Source organism: Apteryx rowi, unplaced genomic scaffold (genome assembly GCF_003343035.1).
Source record: "Apteryx rowi isolate R43461 unplaced genomic scaffold, aptRow1 scaffold_6, whole genome shotgun sequence".
NCBI classification, from domain to species: Eukaryota; Metazoa; Chordata; class Aves; order Apterygiformes; family Apterygidae; genus Apteryx; species Apteryx rowi.
In genome coordinates this window covers 4,559,648-4,575,103 of record NW_020450871.1, presented here as the reverse complement: position 1 = coordinate 4,575,103, position 15,456 = coordinate 4,559,648, and the positions used below count along the sequence as shown (strand labels likewise).

Here is a 15,456-nt window from a genome sequence, read left to right as displayed (position 1 = left end):
CTCTAACTTAGACTAGTCACTTCACAAACCTTCCAGGTCATCAAGAGAAAGTCTGCACTTTCAAAACTTTTCCAAATCCCTTTCCTTCACCTCTTCCTTGCCTCATCCCAGTTTCAAGCACACATCAACTGGCTAAGTGAAAGACTCCCAACATCAGACCATATACTAGGTCTTCGCACAGACCATAGACATTAATTTCATTGAAAATACTTCCTACAAACAGTTTTCAAGTTTTTGTTCTTACTCATAATATATGCCATCCTTATTAAAGAGAACAAGTCCATCTGACTCCCCAGCAGTGATTCACAATCCTATGCCCAGCAAAAGCTAGGTGTCCATTTTAGGGGTTATTATCACAGAGTCTGTCATTATTTTCTGTAAGGTGTTTTTCCTACCCCTCCAGTAACATTCCTTTTTCTCTGTTTGTGCAGTTTTATCTTCCCCCTATACCTCCTGAGTTTACATCCCTTCCTCTTTTTGCTCAGTTCTCTGATCACAGCTTCTCTGTCCTGTCCTATTCTTCACTTGTGGAGTAACAACCTGTCACATTCATAACCTCTTTGCACCAAAAATGTTCTTTGATCTGTGTAAACTACATTTGATGCGGAAATCCTTGATATTAATATCTTTTGTTTGTGTGTCAATGTTCTCTAGAATCTAATTAAGCAATGTTTTGAGAGCATTATATATGTTTGAACAATTTGGCAGAGCAGACAATATGAGCTATTGACCTGCAAAGATAAATTGTGCTTGCAAATTCTAAGAATTCACATGTGCATGTTTCTTTATGCTATTTCTTCTAAAAAATATGCTTTCAGAAAGAGGCCTTGTTTTGTAATAATCTCTGCAAGACTTAATCAAGTATCTTTTCATGCTCTTTACCATAATTGTAGTTGAAGTTACAGCAGGGCAAAATAGGAGCAGATTTAAACTAACCAACAAAAATAATAATAAAATAAAACAAAGAGCAAGTTCTACCCAAATGCTAATAATAGAGATTATTCAATCAATAGGTTCTTGTTATGAATAAATAGGCTAAATTGTCTTTGAACGATGTAAAGATTGACAAGGTATAGGTCAGCCTAATATAGCTACTTACCCTAATTTGACTTTAGCAATTTGAAAAGCAGCATCAGATGGCAGCAGGGTCAAGACAGCTGTGTGTGGGGTGAAGCTGAGTGCAGCAGCAATGCTGAGCACGTCACAGGAGCACGCAGGGCCTCCGCAAGAGATGAGGCTGCTCAGGACTTTGCAATCATCTCTGCATACCTCTGCTGGATTGGACCCTGACAGATTAAAAAAAAAGGGGGGGTTGGGGGGTTTCCTGGAGAAAGCAGAATGACAAGTTTTAAGAAGGTGAGGTGGAGATATTGTAATGCAGGGCATGGAGCTGTGGCTCTCCTTGGTTCACACTCACTGCTAGGACCCTGTGAGCAGCTCTACTGCCAGTCCTACTCTCTAGAAAAGGTTTTGTGCCTTAAGGCAAGAAAATCAGGCCATGTTTCTGAGTTTCTATTATCAGCCTGACAGATAAACCTGTTCAGATGTAGCTCCTAGGTAAGACCAGTTCCCAGTGTTGCATCTGGAGCCCAGCTTTCCCCATTGCCATCACAGATCTTTGCTGCTGAACGGAGGATGCAGTACCATCACAGGATGGAGAAGAGATCTTGGGGAGCGTAAGGCCTGCTTTTTCGTTAAGGTCTGGAAATGCAGAAGCACAGCACAGCAATGGTGTCTACAGGAGATACTGGCAAATAGCTCCACAGGACTTACAAGACTTAGCAATGTAGGACTGGAAATGAATTTGAAATTCAGCCTGAAAAATAGAAGTGTTTTGAGATGTAGAGATAACTCACCCCAAAGCACCAGACCAATTCTGCTGTGAAGCACAGACCTATCACCAGAGGCTCTGGAACGTGTTTCCTGTTCTTAGAGCAGCAAAGCTCTAGGATTTGTAAAATAAAGGGCATTTTTGAGCTGATGAGGCTTGATGAAAAGAACAGGCAGGATTTTACTGCTAGGAACAATCTCTAGCATCACCCCATCCCTCACCTCTGCTCTGCTGTTCCTGAACAGCAGGAACCCCCGGGGCTAAAGTTAAACTCCAGATGAGGGCAACCAGCTGATCCAGCCACCCCTCCCAGGAAGCCTCAGTGATTCCTGCCAAACTAATCAACTCCGTGTGATTGACTACAATTGATTTCCTCAGCTGGGCACAGGAATGGCACCGAGGGTGTCTGCTGTGCTTGTGGCTGCTTCCATGGAGGACACAAGGAGCAAAATTATCTCGATGGGCATTTGAGTTCAACTCTCCCAACACTGGCGGAGGAGGGCCAAGCCATGCCTGCTGCATCCCATGTGCCTGGTGCCGAGGCGGCTCGGCACTCAAGTGCTGTCTTTGCACAGCCTGGCCTCTGCTGGCTGGCTTTGTGCATGGGGGGAAGAACTTCCACAAAGTGCAATGGTTTTTCAGCGTCAAGTGTTTGGGTGTCCCAGAGAGGGATGTGTAACTCAGGCTGGGCTTGGGCCTCCGGCAAGCCTGGTCTCATTTAGGAAACAGCACAGTGCCATCCGTTGGCTTGCTCACCCCGCAATGGAGTGAAACCATCACCCCAGAAAGTCCTGGGAAGCAGAAGAAAAAGGAAAAAGAAGAACTACATAGGCCCTGCATCTCTGCGGCTCTTCCCGCAGAAGGCACAATTTCTTGGAGTTGCTGGCTGCTGTCCTCTCCAACTTCTGCAGGCAAAGATGACAGACCTAGCAGCATAAAAATTTTGCTTTTCCATCTGAATGCCTGTACCTTGCTGTGCGTGTGAGCAGGGCCATGGCACTGCCCTCTTTGTGACTCTATTTCTCCAAATTTGATGGTGACAGTTCAGTCCCACAGGGCTGCTGGATAATTAAATACCACCACCGCCAATGAGGACTGCCACCCTCCATGCTTCTTCCAGCACACCTTCCTTCTCTTCCTGGAAATTTTTTCCAAGAGGAAAAAAGGATTTTTCAGGGATATGTAGACATTGCATGAACCTGTTGGAACTGCTACACAGTAAATCCTATGCATCTGACTTCTGCATGGCAAATTGAGCAGATGTGGGCATCTTCCTAAAAGCCTCCATTTAGATGTGCTCCTGGGTGAAGGAATGAGCGCCCTCACCCCACCCAACCTGGCCGTGGAGCTGTGTCACTGTGTTTTAACTAGAATTGGTCAAATATATGGGGCGGGTGGATATCTCACTGTGCATTGTTGGAGTGTCAGCTTCAGCGCTCAGGGATAATTCAGGTTGAACGGCTCTGTACAAATGCAGATTATACTACTGCTATAGAGGATTAAGGAACACGGCTGTGCTCTGAAAATTTTTCATTGCAAAAAAAAAAAAAAAAAAAAAAATTGCTGCAAAAGCCAAAATTCCCTGGTAGAAGAAACCTGGCGGTCATTCTGATTTCTTTTACCCACTTTTCTGACTGTAAAAAGAACATTTCATATGTGAACTGAACGGTGTGAGGCCAAAGCAGAAGGACTGAGGGATGGTGCTCACCACACAGCCTGGGTCCAGCCAGGGAAGCTGAGGTTCTAGTCCTGATCTGGCCCTACCTCCTCTCTTGCCTCAAATTTTCCATCTGCAGATGCAGATAATACTGCCATACTCCTCCCTTTATGGGAGGGATCCAAGGCATCATTAGTTAATGCCTGCAAATGGACTTTGAAGATGCAAAGCGCTCTATAAATGTTAAATATTATTCTTGCAACAAAGCAAGAAATGAAAAGAGAGACAGATAAAGTTCAAATGAAGAACTCCCTCATTACAGGTAAAATCATGTCTCAAACAATGTATGCATAAAAAGTTTACACCATTTCCAGAGAAAAATGTAATTACCACCTGCAGTAGTTTTGCTCTCTGAATTACAATTAATTGACATGTATCCAAACCCTGGAAAATCAACCATGTTTAGTTTGCATGTGGCCTAAACAGCAGAGAGCTCCAGGTGACTGTGAGACATTGCAATGTCACCCATCTGAGCCTGGCTGATCCACAAGCCTCGGCCTTGGCCGTCCCCAGCCAGGTTGTGGCTCTGGCCCCAAGTGGTGCGTCTGCAGAGGCAGATCTCTGCTGCTGCCTGGTGATAAGTGGCGTTTCTCCACGCCAGCTTGGTGAGCTTTGTGCGTGGAGTCAAAGCTGGCACTGGTCTGACCACCAGTGGATATCCCCAGGCACCCTACGGATCTCACCTGGTTCATAGCCGCAGCACAGGCTCACCTGAGCACGGGTCCTGCTTTTCACATCCAGGCACAGACTTCCTCGTAGTCAGTCAGAGGGGACACTGCGAAGCCAGTCTGGGGGAAGAAATGGAAGGCTTTTAAATTTCTCCCTCACTTACCTTAAAAGTAAATGGAGGAAACGTTCCAGTTGCTTTCTCCAAGGTGAGATTTTGTGGCCATTTCTGTGCCATTGCTCTCTCAGGATGCTGAGCTGGAATACACAGGGGAACACCTGGACATCAGAATTAGCGGTCATGGTATGACAAGGGCCATTTCTTTATGGAATTTTCTTAATAATTTTGTGAGCCAAAGTGGACGCAAATTAAAAAAACCAAAACTCTGATCTGCCCCTTCATTGCCATTAAAACCTCAAATATATTAGAAATACAGAAAGGGCAGTGACATCCAGTGGTTAAAGCTGTGTTCTAGAAAAGAGGACACTGCCTGTTTGTGTGAGCCTGAACAAGGCATGGAAGAAATCTGTGCCTCAGTTTCCCTTCCCATGAGATGCAGCTAATATCTATTGATCCATGTGCAAAACGCTTTCTAAACCGCAAATGAAAGGCCTTTCATAAGTAGTTATTAATATTAATAACAATAATTGTTGTTGTTCCTAAGCCAACTATAAAAATAATTTTTCAGAGAAACAAAGTGCCTTGTCTCCCAGTGATAGATTACAGTGATGTTAGAAATTACTCACAATATGAATCTGGTTTCCAGTCTGGTTCCTTTCAATAAATTACAGAACTGAGCCCAGAGTGAGTATATAGTTTACCAAAGTAAATTCAAAGTAGGCAGAAAGTATATTCTCCCATCAATTTTGTTTGTGATCGTTCAGGGTTTTCTCCTGACTAAAAGGAAAAGTTAAATATCGCCTCGGAGTTTCCCTTTTGTTTATGGCTGGCCAGCTTGCAGCACACCCCGCCGGCCACCCCGTCAGTGCCGCTCGCCCTCCTCGTCCCCAGCCCTGCCGCACCCCGCCGTTATCCTCCCGGGCAGCCACGAGTCCCTCCGCGTCATCACCTTTATTTTTATTTCTTTCCCCAGTTTTGCCACTGTTGTTTATCCATTAAATTCTTTCCAGATGGGGCTGAGATTTTCCTCTTTCCTTCGAGCCGGCGCCACGCGCGCGGAGGCTGCCCGTCGACAGGTGTAGGGCAGAGCGGAGCATATGCCGTTGGTTTGGCAGCGCCGGCTGCAGCGGCAGCTTCTGCGCGCGTCTCGCCGGGCAGCGCTCAGCTGGGACCTGGCGCCGCTCGCAAACACCATCTGGCATTGGCAGGCCTGGCACCGAGGAACCATTACCCGTGCAGGCAGCCCGGCCGGCCGGCAGGCAGGCAGGCAGGCAGGCAGGCGCCAGCCCCGCTCCGCTCAGCGCCGGCGGTGGGCAGCGGCTTCTCCCTGCAGCCGAGATGCTCACGCGCCGCCGGGGACGGGGATGCGGAGAACAGCCCGGGGCAAGCGGGGGCTCGCCGGGCCTTCGCTGCCGCGCTGGTGACAGCTGGGACGGGAGCAAGCGGAGCCCGCGCTGCCTGCAATAACCCTCATCCACGGCACAACAGCTCAGACCCCTTCTCCATCCTGTCCCTGCGGTCCCCCAGCTCCTCCAGCACCAGGTCCCTTCACCGGCGGTGGGTGCCCGGGGCGGTGGGGACACGGCCGCGCATCTCCTTACGCGCTGCCTTTGCTCCTCGGCGCTGCGGACGACCCTCCCAGCACAAAGCGGCTGTGGTCTGGCTGGGCTCGAACGTACGCAGTGCAGCAAAGGCCTCGGCTTCCAGTTCCCAAACCAACAGAACATAGGCCACAGAAAGGCCACAAATAGTAATTATTTATAGCAGAGTTACTCTCTCTGCTGAAGAGATCTCCCCTGGAAAGCTACTGCTGTGCCCCAGCGCAAGGCTGGGCTGCAGCGTTTCTCTGAGCAGCACAGCACACCTGGGAAAGGAGGGTATTTATACAACACCCTTTCTCCTCCCCTGGCAAGTAACAGCACTCAAACAGTTTCTGGCTGTTTGGACCAATGTCAGAGAGAGAGAGAGAAAAAAAAAAAGGACACCTGAAGCCTGAATGGCAGTACAACAAACTCCACCATTCAGCTCCACCACTATCGCAAACATCTGCAGGGTACGTCTGTCTCGGAGCACCAGGCTCTCAGGATGAATGCGACTCTGCTCGGGTTTGCTCTTCCTCATGCTTGCACATTTTGTCTGTGCCTTGATCGTAGCCCTGTCTCCCACCCATGCTCCAGAGAGCCCTGCTCCCTGTGCTAGGTCTCAAAGCCCTTTGGTCTGACAACAATCAGGAAAGACCAGCACCCACCCCAGCACTGCCAAATGCGCTGCTAGTCCAGCTTGGGTTTGGAAACACCTGAGCTCCAGTTTGAAGTACTTCTGCACATGCCGAGACATCCAAAGTTCCCAGCTTCCTCTCACAACGTAGTCACATTTTACAAATACAAGTGTAAAGGAAAGAGACACTGGAAACTTGTGGGGAAGGAGTGCTTCTCTCCCTCGTGCAAGGCAGGACCGTTGCCACCTGCGAGGACTGCCTGCAGAGATGGCCTTCACAAAGTGTGACTGTCACAGGAGGAGACATGTAAGACACAAAACTTTCTAGAATGAGCTGGGCTTGCAAACACCTTGTCTTTCCAAGGAAAAAAAAGGTCTTTTCTTTCCCTCCTCACCTTATCTGTAGCATCTTAAGGAATAGCGGCTGTTGTGAGCCAGCAGGGTGATGTATATTTTGGCTCCCCACAGGACTCTCTCTGCCTTGCTTTCCATGCAAGGATCACTGACAGCCTCACCTTCCTAGGACTTCTCTTGTGCATTAGTTGTTAGCCATCTGCTCGCTGAGTGTAAGCACCCCACACACTGCAGTGGGGGTGGGATCCAAATACAAATATGCTGCAGTTCAAACAAGAATTTATCCCATGTGACCTGCTTTACGTCTTGGAGGACATGGTCACGACACCTCCTTTTTCAGTCTTCACTATAAGTGGTGACTGCCAGGATCTGAGTTCATCTCTGGATAGAGAAAGCTTGGATTACAAATCTGGATCCATACTAACACTAGAAAATAACCCCACCAATGCCTGGTGCCATCACAGTCCTCCTGTCCTGTGTTCCAGCCGGAGCTGCAGGCCTGTGTCAGAGCTGCAAAGCACAGGATAGCTGGACCAGACACAGCCTGCTCTATCAGGAGGGCATTTAAACCCCTCTGTGATCTCTGCTAATGGCAAAAGAGCTAAACTGTTTGTTGTAATATCTCTAACACCTTTTGGAAGATAATGTCACATCCCTGGGAGTTGCATCCAGTTGACAGTAAGAGCACTTGCAGTGTGGAGTGTTAAATCTCACGTTGGGAACTTCACAGGAAATGACTCTTATAGCTTCCCATTTTGCCGCCATCTCCACACACATTGCCAGTCTGATAATCCGCCAGATTAACACCAAGCCCCTCAAACGGGACTCGGTGAGCCTGTACCCTTCACCTTCAGCTTCATGCCGCAGTCACCCTGGCAATGAGCTTTCCTGCCCGTCTAAGCTGCAGTCACCAAACAGGAGCCGCACAACTGCTCTGCACACCTGCGAGGGCTGTTTTGTTCTTTCTTAGTGAAGCCCTCCAGGGCTATAGCCTGAACTGCAACTAATACCGCTGGGATATCAGCGGGGCACCAACTGATCTACAAGCCTCTGCGCACTGGCGAAAGGTCTGTCCTACTTCATTTCTGCAGGTGAGAAGGCAGGGGTGTTCTGGGTCCAGAGCCAAGCAGACATGGGGTCCTGGTCCCCCCATTAAAAACCCCTTCTCTTTTGCTGTCAGCTGCTCCTGGTCCATGCCCCAACCTTCCTCCTCCCATAGCACCTCCACAGCGCTACCTGTCCAAACCTGAGCTCTGATAGGGCCAACCCAACCGAGCAGGGCAGCAAGCGGAGACCTAGCTCTCCTTACAGGACTGCTGTGAAGGAATACCACCTTTGCTCTGGTCTGGCACTTTTCCTTGAGAAAGCTGCCATCCTTTCCTCAGTCAATCAGTCCATCAGAAACCGGCTCTCCCACCCAATAAAAGCAATTTACACCCGCACAAAGAGGCAGTGTTACATTAGCTACTGCAAGTGACCTTTTGGTTTGGAAAGCCAGTAATGCAACTAAATGGCTTGGGCCTCAGGATCCTGCAATGCTGTACAAAGCCCTGCATCATCTGTGCATGCAACTGCACTAGAAATAAGCATACAAAGTCGCTGCTGCAGTAGCACAGAGCAAGGGGAGCATCTCACGGGATCCATTTGCTTCTATTTGCCAGCAAATTCTTGTTGCAATTTTACCAACATAAACCCACAGTAAGAAAAGTGTCAGTGACAGTACACCAGATCTCACCCATTTATCTGCTGTGATTCATCAGTATAACATATCCAAAGCTGATTTCTATTTCCCTCTTTTTTTAAAGAGGAAATTATCTGATCTGTTCCTTGCCAGATCCTGCACTCCAAACTCAAGCAAAACAAAATGGGTACTATCTCCAGAGTCCCACATGTCAGAGGCTCCAAACCCACAACAAAAAGGCGCTGCCTGCCTGAAACAGAGTACAACCCAAAGCACATTTGGGTTTCAGACTTAACAACACGAGTACTGCTGTTTCCCTGGTTTTGTACAGATTACTCTATGCAGCACAGTTATATATATTTCACAGACTCTGCTATACTAGTGGTTATTTTGCATGTACAGCAGCCTAAAGATAGGCCAGCCCCAAACTTAACTTCAAGCACTTTAGCTTGCAGGCCTTTATAATAGCGCATGACAACCTCTATATGGTCTGTCTAGCCTGAGAGAGCACTGACAAAGAGAAAGAAGAATGACAGATGCTCCCCACGCACAGAGGCAAATAGAGACGGGATGAGGGGAGAAAGAGAGCCTAAAGGGAAAGAAACCGAGCATGCACACACACACACATACAAAGACAGGAAAGACAAAGGAAAGGGAGATGAGGCAAAAGGACCGGAGATGAAGAAAATGACCCTACTCACTTAGTGAGAGCTGCTTGCAGCATCATCTCTTAATGCTTTGTGAGATCTGACTGGGATATATTTGTGTCTGTGAACCAGAATCCTGACACCAGTCCCTTTGATAAATATTTATCGTGCCTGGCTCTCTATCACTTCAGTTTCCACCAGATTAACCTCGATTCTTCCAACAAAAAATGTCCTGATGTTCTGCCTGACACACACATACCACTTTGACCTTCCTTCTCCAGATTCCCCACGGTACTCGTTTCCATTCAGCTAAGAAGAGAATTTTCACTCATCAATCAGAACTGGATTTCTCCCATCCCATGTAAATAATTTAGAAGCACAAGCATCCATGGCACTGCTTATGTGCAACCCAAATCCAGTGCCAGGAATCTTGGGAAAAGGGCCCAATAATATTGTACCAGTCCAAAGTAATTAAAGTGCATCATTACATATAAATTTGTAATTAAACACTTTAACGTAATCATCCCGCACAGCACGATTCCTGATGAATTAATTAAAAGAACTCCAGAAATTAATGTTTTACTTGTCACCATTGTTGTGCTAGCTGTAGCCATCTCCCTGACTATTCCTGCAGCATGTTGTGAAGTAATTATATAATTACTGGGGAACGGAAAGGCCCAGAGTCCCAACAGAGGAGAAACCTGAAACAAAGTGGAAATAGCACACCACAAAAGGCAGAAGGAGAACAAGTCTCCCCCCTGGAGAAGAGTCCTCTTCAGCCCTAAGAAAGAGGAGGTCGGAAGAGGAGGGTGGGGAGACGATTTCTACCAGCTATGCAAGAAGGATGTGTTCTCCCAGGTGTAATCTTGCTCACTTTCACGCATGTGCACACTCGTGTGCATGGCTGCTATGCTCTCCCCTGGTGTGCTTGCTGTCTGCAGACTTTGACGCGTGTTGCACACCTCTGGGTGAACTGGGCACCCTGCATTTACTGCGGTGGTGTGTTACGCAGCGCATTGCCAGCTGGAAGCCATCCCACAAGACACCGCCCATCCGGCATGTGAGAAATAGCCCTTCCTCCCCAGAGTGCTCACTCGGAACAGGCTGCAGAGAACCAGGCAGCAAGGAGGGAAGCAGGGGCAGCCAGGAGGGGTGATGTGCCTGATGTAAGCCAGCAGGTCAGCAACAGGGTGGGAAGTTGTACCTAAGTGTCCTGAGGCTCAGTGCGAATCCAAACAGAAGTGATCTCGGGGGAGACTTTGGAGAGCCTCACCCAGAGCAAAGCCCATTGCCACCTCCCTGGCGAGGTCTCCTCTCCTGATAACCCAAAACAGGTTGAGGGCTAAGTCCCAACCCATGAGACCTCTCAGGGCTAAACCTCCCTGCAGCTCCATTCCCCTTCCGCCTCCCTGGCGCACACGCAAGGCTGGGTCTTGCAGCCGGCTGCCCCCTCCAGGGAAACAGCTCTGCAGCCCAGCCGCTCTGCAGTGCTGGGAGCAGGGCTGGTTCCCACGATGGGGCGTGTGGCTCAGCTTGGCCCTCCTTCACACCATGCAAGTGCCCTTCAACCCCATATGCCTTCTCTCATAGCACAAGCAGAAGCAGGGTAGTCAGATGAACATATGAACAACCCCCTTCTCCATACATGTACACCTACTCCCCTGCTTCAGAGTCCTCCATGTCCTGCACCCTCCTCCTACAACTCACAGTTTGTTGTCTGAAGGATGGAGTCCTTCCAGCCCCACTCATCTGCTCTGGCTTTGGCCAGCCTGTTGGACAACTCCCCCCAGGAAACCTTCCATATCCCAAATATCCCCCCCACCATCTATCTGACACTTATTCCACTAAGACCTTCTAAAATCCCTCCTTTGTTATCTCTATTACATTGCATTTAGATTTCCTTTCTTCAGCCCCCACCTTCAAACAGAGTCAAACAATTTAATCCCCCAGGTCCAGCCATATCCTTCCTATTTCAACCACTTAGTCAAAGCGTAGTTGTTAGTAAGTCCCTTCATCCCTGGTCTGGGGGGTATGATCTACAGGACTTGACTCCTCAGCCTACAAGGGAAGTCAGGAGCTGTGGGACCAAAGAGGCTACTGGGCTGACTGCAGTGGTGAAGGGGTTAAGGCTGAATTCAAATTGAATTCTTAGATGCAGCAGGCATTGCTGTCCATCCGTCCGTGCGTGCATGTGTGCATGCATACATCTATACACAGCATGAGCCTCAAACAACCCTCAGCTCCTAAAAACATTTCTGGAACTATACAGCACAATGCACACAGGGAACTTCCCCCAAGACTAGAGCCCAGAGTCTAGCTTGCCTCCGCAAGGAGAACGTCTAGATAAATAACCAAATCTCCAGTTTGCTGCTGCTGTGCGGTGCACTGGGGCACCTGCCCTCCTCACCCACGCCGTGGTGCCCATCAGTATGCATGCGAGGCCGGGCTGCACAGCCGGCTGCGGCAGGTCACTTGGTGGCCTGTGAACCCGGACAAGTCCTGGCAGGGCCCAGCTGAGAGAAGGTGGTGGAACGGAGCCACATTCATTATTCCTCAGTGGGGTTCCCCTTGTTTTAACATTATTTTCAGCACTGTCCAGACATGTAGTTTCACATCCGCCTTTGCCACCTGAACCACTGTGCACCACCAGGGCTGCTGGCAGCACCGGCGGCACGGTGAGTCTGACAGGGTCTGCATGAGACGTGACCTTGGGTGCTGCGTTAAACTGATTCCTCCTTTCAGCTGCCTCCAGCCTCCCCCTCTCCAAACGGCGACCTTGGGGGGGACAAAAGTCATTCACCCATGGGGACAGCTGTGCAGCATGAGTGGGCCCATGCAGGTTTGCTCCATCCCTGATGCCAGGCTGCTTCGCACCACTAACATAGCTGGGGCTCGGCATCACACTAGCCATGGCCAGGTAGCACTGGAGTAAGTCTTCTCTCAGTTCACTGCGTAGTGCAGAGTAATAATGTCTCCAAGTGAACACTGATAGAGAAAAATGCTCAATAACAGCTCCTTAAAAGAGCTTCACTCCTTAAACTGTGGCTGCAGCACTCTCAGTCCTTATCTGAAAGCTCCCAGTAAGACAGAGACTCTCCTGCTATATATTTTCCATAAATTATATTCCCAGTGAAGGTTGCTACTGCTCTTTGTGCCTCCAAGAATATTCCTTATACTCCTGGGCCATCACCCCTGGTCCCACTTGGATGCAGGAGGGGTCAAAATGTTAAAATGTTTTATTTTATCAGCCCTGAGATAACAGGGACTCAGTAGGTTCATGAGCGTTTGGCCCTACCCAACCACCTGCTATGGTGGGGAGGGAAGCGGGGAGAAGCTGGGGCAGGAGGAGGCACTGGAGATAACCAAAGGCATGAAGGGATATGATCTGGGCCCAGGAATTCAGTAATCGCGAATCAGGACATCAACAGGTTGGTCCGGCGTGCAGCCCAGGCTTCCTGGCACAGCCCCATCAGTGCTGCCCTGGGATCAGCGGCCCCTTTTCTGGCTGTGCTGAGCCCAGCTGAGCGAGGGCCACTGCAGCCCTGACGCCCACCAGAGTCACAAAAGCGTTCTCGGGTGGAGATGCACCAACGCTGCCACATCATGCAAAACCCATCCTGACCCGACCTTAGCCCAAGGGCTGCCTGCTCAGGAGAAGCTGAAAGGAGGAGTGGGTAACTGGCTGCAAACTCAACCACCACGATGAGATTCGGTTCAAACCTCAGGCTGAGGCTGCATCGATTTTCCAGGAGCTGGAGAACTGCTTTCCCATTCCCTTGCCCTTCTGCACACCTCCTTGCTTCCAGCCTGCTGGAACATTTGCTCCTTGGCTTCGCCGCAGTCAGTGGCCTGGGGATTTTTCTCCCAGTTATTTTTTGCCCACCCAAAACCAGAAAATACCACAACTCAGCTCAGTTTTACAGCTGCAAGGCCAGGATATTCAGGGAGAGTAGGGAGAGTTCAAATTAGATAAAAGTATCTTTTGGATTAAGCACAGGACAGGGACCCTGGCACTAAAGGAATCACATAGGGTGTGATTCTATTTCCCCATCTAGAGATTATGCTTAACTGGTGCTGTATTAGTTAACACTCGTACAGCTCTTTGAAAAAGGAAAGTGTTTGAGGCTTTAAATACTGCCAGTGGGAACAGATCAACAAGATTTCTAACCCTTCTGAAAAATTAAAGCTTTTGCCAATTAAGCTGGCAAACGCATGGATGTGAATCTAAAAACCTCTTCAGCTCAAGACCAAGACTGAAGTCTCCTGAGAACAGCCTCTCTTGGCCGTTCCTTGTACTCCTCCCATTCACCCATGTCAGAAATATATCAAGTAACCAAGCTATAAACTGCTTCAGCAGACACACACTTGAAATGTAACTAGGCTGCAAATATTACTGCAGTAGAACTACCATTCAGGACATTTAAATGGACAGCATTAATGTGCAGATAACGTCTTCTCCTAGATTGCTTCAACTAGTATTGCAAAAATGTCATTGTAAAGCATAATTTCCTTTAATTTTGCAATTAGCCCTCTAATTTGAGTTGCAGCTTTGATGCCACAAGCTATCAACGATCTCCATATGCACACCCATACCAGCATATGTATTGCCTACATTTGGGGGATGTACATCGCTTCGGTGATTAAATCACTACTTCAGATTCTGCTCTGGACTGCACTTCTGTTGAAGCTGTGGGGTTATGCTCTCTTAGATGATGCTGGAATTTGAGAACAAAATTTTATTCAGTATAAAGCAATCTCCACACTCCATCCACATACCCTTTTCAGACTGATTTACACCTTTAGGCAGCAGGCTGAACTGATGAACAACAGCAACACTGCGACAAAGACCCTGGCAATAACCATAGCTCATCAAAGGGGAAGGACATTGCCCATTCATTGAACACGCACTTGGAGTGGGACATGGGCCTCTACGGAGCCACACAGGCTGTTACAGGCTAAAGGAAAACCAGCAGCAAAGCAGCCCAAACAACACAGTGATAGATGGTGAAGAAAATCACTTGATAACTGAATGTTCTCCTACCTTTCAAGCTAACATCCACCCTGGCATGTCCCTGCTGACTTCAGGAGTTCAGCCACGTACAGTTCTTTGTGTTTCATCTGCAAAAAAAGAACAAACAGTACCTGTCTGATATGTCTCCATTCATTCGGTACACAGTCATACCCAGTCCCTTAGGTGCTGTGTAATCGGAGACGTTCAGCACTGATACTGCTCTGTTGACCCTGCGAGGGAGAACTTCACCCAGCTCTGCAGGATGCTTGGTTCTCAGCATGTGAGCAAAGGTGTTAACGAATGATACACTGGAAAGGATAAAAAACACATGTGTGCAAGCACAGAAAGCATACGCGGCTTTACCCAACAGCACAGTCCTTGGCTAGAACTGGACAAAGGCAAATGCCTACATTATTTCATGAACTGTGAAAGCAAGCAAGCCACTAATCACCCGTGTCTCCAGTTACGCAAATGCAGGTATAGAACAGGCATATTCGCTGCAACACCTATGTGCTCAAGCACATGTATCCCAAGCAAAGTTAAGGGGAAATTGGGCACCAGCACCTAGTAAAGCCAGACATTTATCCAAGGGGCTCAAACCTCAGCACAAGCTCAGTACTACCTTCGCTGACACCCATGGCAAAGGACCCGTTAAATTGCAGGGCAGGGTGGTACTTGGCGCGCAGGAATTCAAAGGTGCAGAGTCGAACCTCTGCTCCCTGACAGATGTGCATAACCTTGAAGAAGTCACTCAATCATTTTCTGCCTCTGGAGGCACAGGAATAACACTGAACTCCCCCCCCGCCAGACACTCACACAGGTTAGCAGCCAAATGCAGGTGTGTGCTGGCATGCGAGGACTGCTGGGGCACACAAACACAGCATCATCCAGGCGTTGACAGCTGGACAGAGGTGCGCATTTGGGAGCAGGCGAGTACAGACACATGCATGGATGTGCTGGTGTGGACGCATACAAGAGATATCCCAAAAGGTCTCTCCTGCAGAAAGCCCCACAGCTTGCATATGTTCACGTAAGTGCTATAGTCATGCAATGCTAGTGGTATTCGATAGTGTACCCCTGGCCGCCAGAAGCTCCCCAGGAAGCACAGAGGGCAGCGAGAGACACTTCCTAGCCCAGGCGCCGATGCACTGCCATGCCAGGCACCCCGGGGCTGTGGAGCCACATCAGGGCCTGCGACGCAGCCTGCGATG

At 48.8% G+C, this 15,456-nt stretch overlaps 1 long non-coding RNA gene across 1 annotated transcript; it reads right to left on the bottom strand.

The window, feature by feature from the left end:
- Positions 1 to 1,237: 1,237 nt before the first annotated feature.
- On the bottom strand, positions 1,238 to 14,347 carry LOC112974253. The gene is made up of 3 exons (XR_003256207.1): positions 14,276 to 14,347; positions 4,260 to 4,336; positions 1,238 to 1,286 (listed from the first exon to the last, which is right to left on the bottom strand). It is a non-coding gene; the product is annotated as an uncharacterized LOC112974253 (long non-coding RNA).
- Between the last annotated feature and the right edge of the window lie 1,109 nt (positions 14,348 to 15,456).